This window comes from Strongylocentrotus purpuratus, unplaced genomic scaffold (assembly GCF_000002235.5).
Source record: "Strongylocentrotus purpuratus isolate Spur 01 unplaced genomic scaffold, Spur_5.0 spur5_scaffold_6, whole genome shotgun sequence".
NCBI classification, from domain to species: domain Eukaryota; kingdom Metazoa; phylum Echinodermata; class Echinoidea; order Camarodonta; family Strongylocentrotidae; genus Strongylocentrotus; species Strongylocentrotus purpuratus.
In genome coordinates this window covers 15476318-15487077 of record NW_022145612.1, presented here as the reverse complement: position 1 = coordinate 15487077, position 10760 = coordinate 15476318, and the positions used below count along the sequence as shown (strand labels likewise).

The 10760-nt window shown below is 36.0% G+C and overlaps 1 long non-coding RNA gene across 1 annotated transcript; it reads left to right on the top strand.

Moving 5' to 3' along the window:
* Positions 1-9052: 9052 nt before the first annotated feature.
* LOC115919467 lies at positions 9053-10488 on the top strand. Its single transcript, XR_004061865.1, has 2 exons — positions 9053-9457; positions 10159-10488. It is a non-coding gene; the product is annotated as an uncharacterized LOC115919467 (long non-coding RNA).
* The last annotated feature ends 272 nt before the right edge of the window (positions 10489-10760 follow it).

Genomic DNA, 10760 nt, shown 5'->3' with positions numbered 1-10760 from the left:
TTTTGAGCATTTAAAATTTTTGCGCGCGTATTGACGCGCGGACGTACGCGCACGCGCGCGTTTTTTGACCTTAATTTGACCGGACTGATATTGACCTTGATCATGATAAATATGAATGAGAAATTACTTTTGGTTATGAAGATATGATCAAGAGTTGATTTTCAAAAAAATTCACAAAATGGCACCTAGATGACGTCATCAGTCAAGGTCAAAGTCGAAAAAATTGCTGTGTTTTGTGAATATGCCTATACATATGTGTGTTAAATTTTAAGATATTTGATTGAGCCATTTTCAAATTATCTTGCACACAAAAAAGTGGGTCGAAATAAGAAAAATAAATAATAAATAATAATAATAATAATAAAGGCAATTTTAACAAAATTATAAGGTGGTCTGTATTAGATACAGCCCACCTAATAAATAAAGGCGATTTTAACAAAAATATAAGGTGGTCTGTATTATATACAGCCCACCTGAAAAGTTACTGTACACATACATTACATTGAGGAATGCCAAACTCCCTTGAGTGTATGCACACCCAAACCTCAAAGAGAGGGAGAAAATAAGGAAGATGTAGAGAGAAAGAGAGAGAGAGAGAGAGAGAAACAAAAAGTTACTGTACATGTACATTATATTTAGGAATGCCAAACTCCCTTGTGTGTATCTACACCCAAACCTCTAATTTTATTTGGTTGTGGTTTTACAGAGAAACATGGAAAATGGAAAAGAAACTGAAACAAAACTGCTAAAACTGAACCTTGTAGGGTTTGATAACAAAAGGTAGGAGGAGACAAAGAAAGAGGCAGGGATTTTTCACAACAAAGAAAAGGCCTATATTACTTTTTAGGTGACAGGTGTACCAAACAAAGAAATCACTGATCAAAATATAGATTTCTGAACAAAGAGGTAAAGGGAGACTCAACAAAGACTTTATTTTGTTATTGTGATGAAAAAGTGAGTGAGCATCACATTGCCTATGATAATAGGTATGCATTCTGTCAAACATGAGACTTATTCATTAAGGAAGTTTATGTTTGAAACTTTGACTATGTTCAGGAGAAGCAAATACATGTTTGGTATACCTTGATGAAGAGACTTTGTAGAAAGGTGGCAGTCCTTCATCAATATTATAACTAAACAGACTTGCTTTCCAATAGCTAGTACTTCTCAGTTGTAAATCTATGTTATGCTGTCAAGTTGTAAAGTTATCAACAGAGAACACCTCATGTCATCAATTATCGCTTTGATTGGGGTATTTAATTATCTCTTTCATTTAGTAGTAAAGTATATATTGTACTTATGCAAAGCAATTTCATGAAGTAAATACATGAATATTTCAGTATTTCTAACCCCAAAACAAATCTTGAGTTGGCAAAGTCATGAGGAATGTCTTTCTGTCGAACAAAGTCTTCAAACCCCTCTTCAAGACCCATCCACGCAATAACAAGAGTGGACAATGGGTCAGAAGTGGGCCTCCAGCCTTCCAAGTTCATAAACCTTTGTCTGAGCGCATACCTCATGTGTGTGGGCTCCAATACCAAACTGTCCACTTGTTTACTAACAAAGCGTTGTCATAGCTGAATGCTGGCCAAACTGGCCGTAATGACTGAACAAAGGGCTGCGATCAGCTGGTCGGCTGGTCATCCTTACAGTTGACCATTCGGTGAGTGGACAAAGGATATAGGGTAGGGTAAGTTTGGACAGTGACTCAATCACCTGGATCGTCAACGGATTAAACCTTTACCCTCATTTTAAATTTTACAACAGTCAGGCATCGTAACAAAGGTTTCACAGCGAAGATAAAGTTTTGATACTGTCCTGTGAAATGTTTGAGAGTATGTCCATATTATGTTTAGGGTATAATTTGCTTGCCACTTACATACTGTTGAATAACCTTTGCATCATTCCAATCAAGTCATTTGTTTACTTAAATTTGAAAGATGTGAAAATGCATAAAATTGGCTTATTTTAAAGGTTAGAATGTTCTTGCTCAGTGATTTCTTACATAGGTTCTTGCTAGATCAAACAAACTTAGTTAACCCAGTTGTAACTTGTTTAGTTTGTTTATCAAACTTCCAGGCTGTCGAAAGGAAAGAAAAAATGTTTTTATTTTTATTTTATTTTATTTTATTTTATTTTTTTTGGGGGGGGGTCCTATTTCAATCAGGAAAGCAAGTGTCCTTGGAATGCATTGTATGTTCTAAAACTTGCACAAATTACACATGAATACAAAATTTATCCTTTTCTATTCTTTGATTCATTTTTTTTTTTTTCACAAGTTTATATCCCTGCAGTTGAACTGAACTTCTTTTTATATAAATAGCGACCATTTTCAGTCAGATAGGATGGCAAATTCTTATTTTTAAATTCTAAAGTGTAAAGTTTAAATAGTGTATTAGTAACTAAAATGTGGGTATAGAAGTAGGGATCGATTTGCTATTAGTACATCAGCTGACTATAAGATATATTAGTTTTAATTTCACTTGTTCTAGACTTTGATGTTATGAAATAACTATTCAAAAGTAAGCTTTACACAATTTTGAAATTGTCATCCCAGCTGAGCAATGTCATAATAATTTTTTAAAAATCTCCATTTTAATCAGATAGGATGTCAATCTGATTTTAACCACTGTAATGAACTATGTGTACTTTTCCAAAAATAAATTGATTTTTTTTCTTCTTCTTCCAGCTGTAACCCTAATGGACTGTAACATTAGATGGTACCCCTACTTTATAACTGCTCTCATACTGAATAAAGGAAGTGTTCATAGAGGCTGTTCACACCGCAATGAGATAGCGCGGTCTATCGTAGCACCCCCTTTTTTCTAGCGCGCGCTAGACCGCGCTATCTCTTGTGGACCACCCCCAAGAGGTGCTCCAGTGGCACGCCGTTTTGGCTCGCCGTGGCTCGCTGTTGGGCGGACCGAAACGACGTTGTACCTTCCAAACCGCAGAGAAAGCGCAGTCTAACGCGTGCTATCTCTGCCGGTGTGAACAGCCTCATAGTCAAGTATTGATATATGATACAGAGAAAAAGAGATCTGACCATGCTATCCAACTGTGGAGGGCAAGAAATGTTAAACCCTTCACAAGTTTGTGTTTTAAAGTGCTTAACAAATGTATCAAGGGTAAGATACAGATAGAGACTAACAGCAAGGGTAGGAAACAGAGAATGTAATTGGATCAGCTGGCTAAGATTGACATGAAATATTGTTTAATATTCCAGAAAGAGATCGTTTCTGTCTCTCTTACAGTTTTTACAATACTGATTATGATAATAATCTTGTTTACCCAGGGTAGCCTCGTTAGTAATAAATAACTGTCAAGGCTCTGCAATCATGTCAATCAGCTTTATTATTATCGTTATCATTATTAGTATTAGTAGTAGTAGTGGTAGTAGTAGTAGTAGTAGTAGTAGTAGTAGTAGTAGTAGTAGTAGTAGTATCATTATCATTGTTATTCTGATTTTTTTTTCTTCTTCTAATTATTATCAATTTTCATCTGTTCCATGGTTTGAAGTTGTCATCCAATTACAATATCATCATAATTACCTCTTTGTTTTCCTTCAAAGTGAACCATTGTCAATCAGATTGGATAGTTTTATTGTAACCACTCTCTTCAACCATGTACTTTTTCCCTCAATAAATTGACTTCACCAGCTGTGATCTTAATGGACTCTAACATTAGATGGTACCCCTACCCCCCTCATACTTAACGTCTGTATACTGATAGGATACTGATATGATAGATCGCAGCATTTTACACGACTGTGAAAGGCACTTTATTTTACACAACTGTGTGTGAAAGGCACTGTATTTTACACCTTCCAAAAGCTTTGTCCAGAGTCTACAACATAAAAATCTGTACATTAGGAGTAATATATACAGACAAGAGGGATAAAATTAATGAGAAAGATGGGTTAGCTCACTAAGGTTGAGTAGAATGTAAAACTGTTATCCCATTGACAACTAAATTCTTTAATTCCCATAAGTTTGTATACAGGAGACACCTGGTTCCAGTAGGCAAGGAGTTAAAAGTGAATATTGAAGGAATCATGTGATGTCTTGAACATAAATGACAATGTATGTTAATGTTATGATAGAGAGAGGGTTAATTAGTGGTTTGGATATGGTTGAGATGGAAGATAGATTGAAGAGGATTAGGAGGAAAGGCACAGTTATGTAGTTGGGAGGGACCAAAATGGATACAAAGCTGCAAAGGGATGAAAACTGACGACCATCTCCTTTTAACAGAGATATCAATTGGAGGAGGAGTTGTGGATCGTTTCATAGTTACTCCCAATACAAATGGCAATCAAATCACACATCACGATAGCGAACCATCAGCAATGTTATTAATTGATTAATTTTTCTTTACCTTTTAGAATGAATTAAGTTTCAATTGACTTTTTGCACGTCTACCGAACTAGGGTCTAGGCAAATTACCTAGAATCAAAGACATTAATTGTTATTGATTTTTGTACTTCATTCCAACAGAAAGATAAAAGGTGTCTTTTCCAAATCAATCATATCTGTACAAGGCATCTTTCCTGGAAAAGTTAGCATGGTTTACGTGAGATAAGATGATATTAAACAAATGTAATGAAGATTAAATATCCCAAGACCGGATTTATAGTGAAAGTGCTGGGTGGCTGGCAGCGAGTGGGCGTATATACCAAGAAGCTTGGAGTTTAGAGATACTTTACTATTCAGACAATGATAGAGTAGTATCAAAAGTGAAACCTTCATGACTGACTGATTTTACAGCTTAAGTGTCTTATTCCTAAAAGGGAGATGTGTTTGTTTTGGTTGATGTCTCAGATATTGAAATCGAAAATATGTGAATCCGTGATAAAAGAGGTTTTTCTGAGAAAAGGAGGCTTCTGTTTGTGATAGCAGTGTGATCTTTTTCTTTTTTAGAGGCATTAGAGAATAGAGACACTTATAAGACATTTATTATGCCCCTGGATTCTATAGAGTAGTGAGCATACTCTGTGTGTAGGCTGGGTGGTCAGGTCCTAAGTTATGAAATACTTGTAGCTGTGATTGCTGAAAATGTTAAGGATGTACTAATGGAGTCATAGTAATAACAATATCAGAACTTTTTAAGAAAACATGGAAAAGATTATTCTGACTAAACATTTTAAATTCTTGGCACTATATTCCTTCTATACATGCAAACAAGCAAAGAGAGGATTAGTCATTATTTAATATTTTCGCTTTTCAAAAGTATGAAAACTTTTCAAGGAAAATGAGTCAAAAGGAAGATATGCTCGGAATTCATTGTCAGAAGAATCAAGGAAATTTTATTGTACTTTTGAAGGCAAAGAAAAATTGTATCAAGTTCCCATTTCTCTTAAATTGTTCCCAAAGTCAAACACTAGTATCTTTGTTCACAATGCACAAAAGACCAACCCATTTTATATGCCCTGCTGGATTGAAAGTCATAGAGTTAGGCAGATTATCAGTCCACCATACTTTAGATAACACTAAAGAGTGTGCATAAAGGTCATACAATCTGTGTGTGGTGCCACCACATAGCTCGAGAATGCCAACTCACAATGACTAAGCTCATTTGAGCGTGTCTACATACATACTCCCAGGTTATAAAACACTCCTGTGACCTTATGGAGGAGTTTGCGAGCGGTTCAACTCAGACAAAATAACTTACATTATTCAGACGAAGAGAAGGATAAAGAATAAGTAACTTTTTGGTACCAGGAACGCAGAGGTGGAAGAATTTTAATGAAGAAGACGAAGAATGAGGAAAGACTGATTTAGATCTTGGACTTCCTTGAAGTGTTGCTGCCCCTCTTTTTTTATACCTCCATATTCTGATTAAAAAGTAACCAAAAGAAAGATAAATCAGCCAGTTAATAAAAGATGTTGAATTCAATAAACAGAAGTCAGAATGCTCCAAGCCATATTAAAAACTAAAAAGGGTACGGTAATAGATATTTAATGAATTTCAATGGTTCTTATAGTGACAGCTATGAAGTAATAGCTACCTTATATATTTTGCAGGAAGACTTGATTGTGATATTTGTAAGTTAGGGAAATACTGTCTCTTGTTCATTAGTAGCATCTAGTATCTCAGATTAGTCCTGGTACTCTGTTGTCTAATTACATAGATTAGTTAAGAGGGAAAGATCTTAACAAATGCAGTGTTTGCAGTCCAGGGAATGTTTAAAGGAAACTTATTAACTATAATCTTGAACAGGATGTGTTTATTGAGGAAATGAGAGACCAAAAAAGGTATAGAAAGAGGGGGAGGTATGTTGTCAACTTATTTCCTTAATAGAGAAAGAATGTTAATAATGTAAATGAACAGGATCTAGGATGGTTGCTCTATACCCAACTTCTTTCTTTAATATCAGGAAGTTCGGAGGCAACAGGGAAGTTTTAGATACTGTTTTTGTGTGTGGTAAGTTATGTTATACCTTCAAGGAAACACTTGAAGTCAATACTTTTTGTGCCCATGGACCCTACCACAATAGGCTCTATGATATGCTCATGGTAAAAAAAAAAGCCATTAGGCTTACAAAGCATACACTTAAATTTCGGTTTCAAAATACAATACAATATAAAACATTGTACTTATACATTTTACAGTAGACCTGGTAACAATTCTCTGTATCTAATTCAAATCAATTCAAGAAATATGAGTAGTATGATTTCAAAACTACTCAATTTTTTTTTTTTCATTTCCAGGTAATGATTCTTTGTGATTAAAAACTCGATCTACTCAAACTACAAAGAAACACATCAAATAAGTGAAAGGAAGACAAGGAAATTCCTCCACGTGTTCTCAGTATTCCACTTCCATTGATCTTGAATGTCCCCAACCACTCCCTATGAATGATTATGTTTCTGTTTTGATTCGATCAAAAGCAATGCTCAAATTCTCACTGATACCAGGATATTCTTGCTAGCTTCCACTTCCTCTAACTTTTTAGGGAAAAATACCTAAGATTAGGGCTGGCCACATCAATATGACATTGAGGCCATTTCTTCCTACTATGAATTGAGTTTCATCAATTAAAGAGAAAGTTGAGTTCTTGGAAGTGTTGGTCACAAGCATTCTTTCTCACTTCACTTTCATACAAAACTACTTTCCATTTGAAGCTTATAAGCCTGTTGAGTTTGTCTGACCTCAAAAAATAGTTTTGGGGTGATATAACCATTTTTGTCCCAGTTTTACAGGGGACATCGCAATAGAGATTTGAATTGGTAGATTTTCTGTTCAATAGTATTATTGGTTTATATCTTTCATGGGAATTTGTTTGTAACTGATATAGATTAATATATATGACGATGTGTCATGATTATACTTCATCATGTCTTGCCTATTTTGTAAATAAGTAGTAAGAAGGGGTGCTTTACTGTGGCAAGACTTTAACTTCCATTTTAAGGGACAAGTAATTTGCTGAAAATGTTATTAAGGCCAAGAACCTGGACGGTATATGCACATAGCTGTGTGGAAGAAAAAATGAAACATGGTAAGATAGTGGAGCAGGAAGTTGTGTCAAGTCCAAAAGCTTGTTTGGATTGGGAAGAAATTCAAGTTAAGTATTTCCTTGATGAAAGCTCCTTCTTTTGATCCTAAGAATTATTAAAGTGAGGCTTTTAGTACTGCAAATCTGCAATCATGCTACAACTTATCAACACATGGTTTCTGTAGTGAGGTGGGTAGCCGCCGTCTTATGTATTTTATATTGTTCAAAACACAATTCTAGCAAAATTGAAAATAGGGTAGCTGAACAAGTTTTTTAGGCCTACAGATTTATTTTTTTTAAAGAAAGAAATAAATTTTAAAAAATTAAAAAACACCCTTTTGGCTCAATACATTGGGCTTGAGTCAAGCCAGCTTCAAATAGGAGAGCTACAATATTATGAGCCTATGGGAGGGGATATATAGTCTTAAGCATGGATAGTTCAGACCCTACTATGACTGAAAAGGATTTATGCATGTAATTCAAAGATGGATACAGCTGCCACAAAGCCTTGAAGTGAGACATTTTTCATTTTAAAGGCCTATCATGGTTGGCCATCTTGAGTTATATTCATCTAGAGTCCAGAGAACAGGGAGCCATAATTCCAGATGGTATGATCTCTGGAAGAACATTCATCGCTTGGAGGAAGGGGCTCAGTTCCAAGAAAACTAGAGCAATGATCTACTTCACCAGGTCTAGACTGGGGGGAACAAGACCTGGGCAGCAACCCTTGTGCTCGAAGGTGGCCTGGCCAGTTCAAGAACGTGCCATATTCCTCCAACAAAGCACTGACCAGACATTGAAGGTTAGCTGAAACACTGAATAGGCGAGATTGGTGGGTAATTGAACGGTATGCTTGGTTTGGGATTCATTGTTGTTGAAAAGAAACAGTGGTGTCACACCAATCAATGCTTGAATGCGATGTAGAGCGACCACGTGCTCCTGATCAGCAGCATCCAAAGCACGTGCTCAAATGATCTAGTTATCAGTGAAGAGAAACTGTTACTTCTGCTTTCACACTGAATTTTTTTTTTAAATCTGTGTATGCATGAAGTAAAATATGAATATAATAACACCCTGTCCCTTTCAAGTAAAGAATTTTTAAAGAAATACTAGTCGGGAGGCAAGAATATTTTGTTTATTTTCAAATTATATGCTGTATCCCTGTGCTTTTCAAAACATCTGTAAGATTTAAATATATCATTGAAAGAAGAAGGCGTTTAATTTGGTTGTTCAAACAACTAGTACATTGAAATTAATTTATTATCTTCTCTATGATGCTAGGTATCCTATACATTTTCATTACCGGTAGTTGATTTGATTATCATATTTGTTCTGTTCAAGAGCATATTTAATGTAATATAAGAATTGTGTAATAACTGATTTTTAATCAATTTAGATGAAGATAACCTTCAACAAAAACATTCATTGAATTTAATGTGAGCTTGTTTTGAGGCATAGTGTTAAAAAGTGTTTTTATGCTCTGTATTTCAAAATATCCCTACATATGGCTTTAATGAAATGGATCCATAATTAATGATCATTTATAATGAGAAATGATAGCTTGTGGCACATTTCATGAACTGAATAGTCATGAGTGAAGTAAAAATATTTTTCAAATTTCTACTCTTGTCTATAGCCTTTCATCTCAACATATTTCTAAAGCTCTTACTGAACTCTTGAGATATACCTTTCACTTGAAAAAGAGGTGGAATCTTCTTAAGATTAGCACTTCAACTCTGTAAGTCTGTGAGCTTTGTGTAATTCTTCAGTCATAATCTGTGAGTTTCAGTGCATGCAAAGGACCAATAAAACTCTGAAGCTATAGAGACAGAAGTTTGAGAACCAAGATTAGTTTTGGGGTGTGTCGGAAGTACATGGCCTATCCATCATCCTTCCTCAGACCATGGACCTACTCAGACTCTCCTAATTCATCCAGAGGACCCAGTCTACATTCAGAATACCGTATGTCGCCTGAAGTTACATGAATTGATACTGAATTGGGAGTAGAAAGAAACTCAATCTTGATTCTTTCTCAGCCCTACTCTGTCACCTTACCCTCTGAACTTCTCCTGAACTTCTCCTGAACTTCTCCTGACCTTACATGGGCATGTTGCTATCATGCACAGTTTCATCTCTCTTGTTTCTTTGGGAATGTCATCAGTTGCTCCTGAAATTCATCCTTTGTCTCTGGTGTCCTCTTTTTATCTTTCCAACCATTATTCTCTCTGCCCCAGCCACAAGGAGAGGAAATATTTTCTGATGGATTTACAATAAATGTTGGAAGATACATGTATATTGTTTCGCCACATGTGTTTCGGTGCTCTCTTTATATGTAACCCCTTGTCATGTGATCAAATCTTCAAACTCCTCTGTTAGGTACATCATGACAGAAAAAAACTTTTTTCTTTCTAGAATTCATAATCATTTTTAAATGAAAGGTTATTTTTCACATACTATGGCTCCAGTTTGCAGCTATTCATACCAGAGATGAACGTTCAAGTATATATAGTGCCATGATATGCATTAACCCTTCCTGCCAATGGTTTGTCAATGCACGTGCTGTGAAAACAAAAGTCATTTCTTATGCCTATGAGTTTCAGACTCATTCATCATATCATGTATACTTTTTAACACTATTACAACCTTTTTTTTTTCAACATTAGATTTCTGTCAATTCTCCAGAAGATGCTATTCAACTGACGATAGCAGTGATGTAACCCTCCTGTCCTGTCCTTGGCTATGAGCTCTACTTCCACCACGTGGCCGGTAGATCCAGGGTTCTTTATCATTACCTCGTGGTCCTCACTGTTCCACACCACGCCAGACAACATGTGATTCCGTAAGACAGCCTGTAATGGACCTGAATATACAACCCTTATATCATCGCAGGCTTGAGTGCCCTTTGCCTGAACTCAAAGTCCCCGCCTCGTTCGACCACGTGGTCCACACACAAGATACCAGGAGGACGGGATAGGGTAACGTTCAAGCAAAGGTCAGTCTCGGAGAACCAAAAGTACCCCCTCAGAGTGGCAGACAGAGGCAGAGAAAGAGAACAGAGGGAGAGAGATTATGGCAAAAAGAAAAGTAGGTCTCCGTCCCCATGCGACAAAGACATACCATGAATGCTTGTGGTTTGTGTGTGTATAGAGACTGGAACTTTGGAAGAGTGCATTGCCTTGATATACCAACAAAGACTTCAAAGTGGAATCTTTCTTTGTGATTCTCTCTCCCTCTCTGTCTTTGTCCCATGCTAGCTTAAAATGTC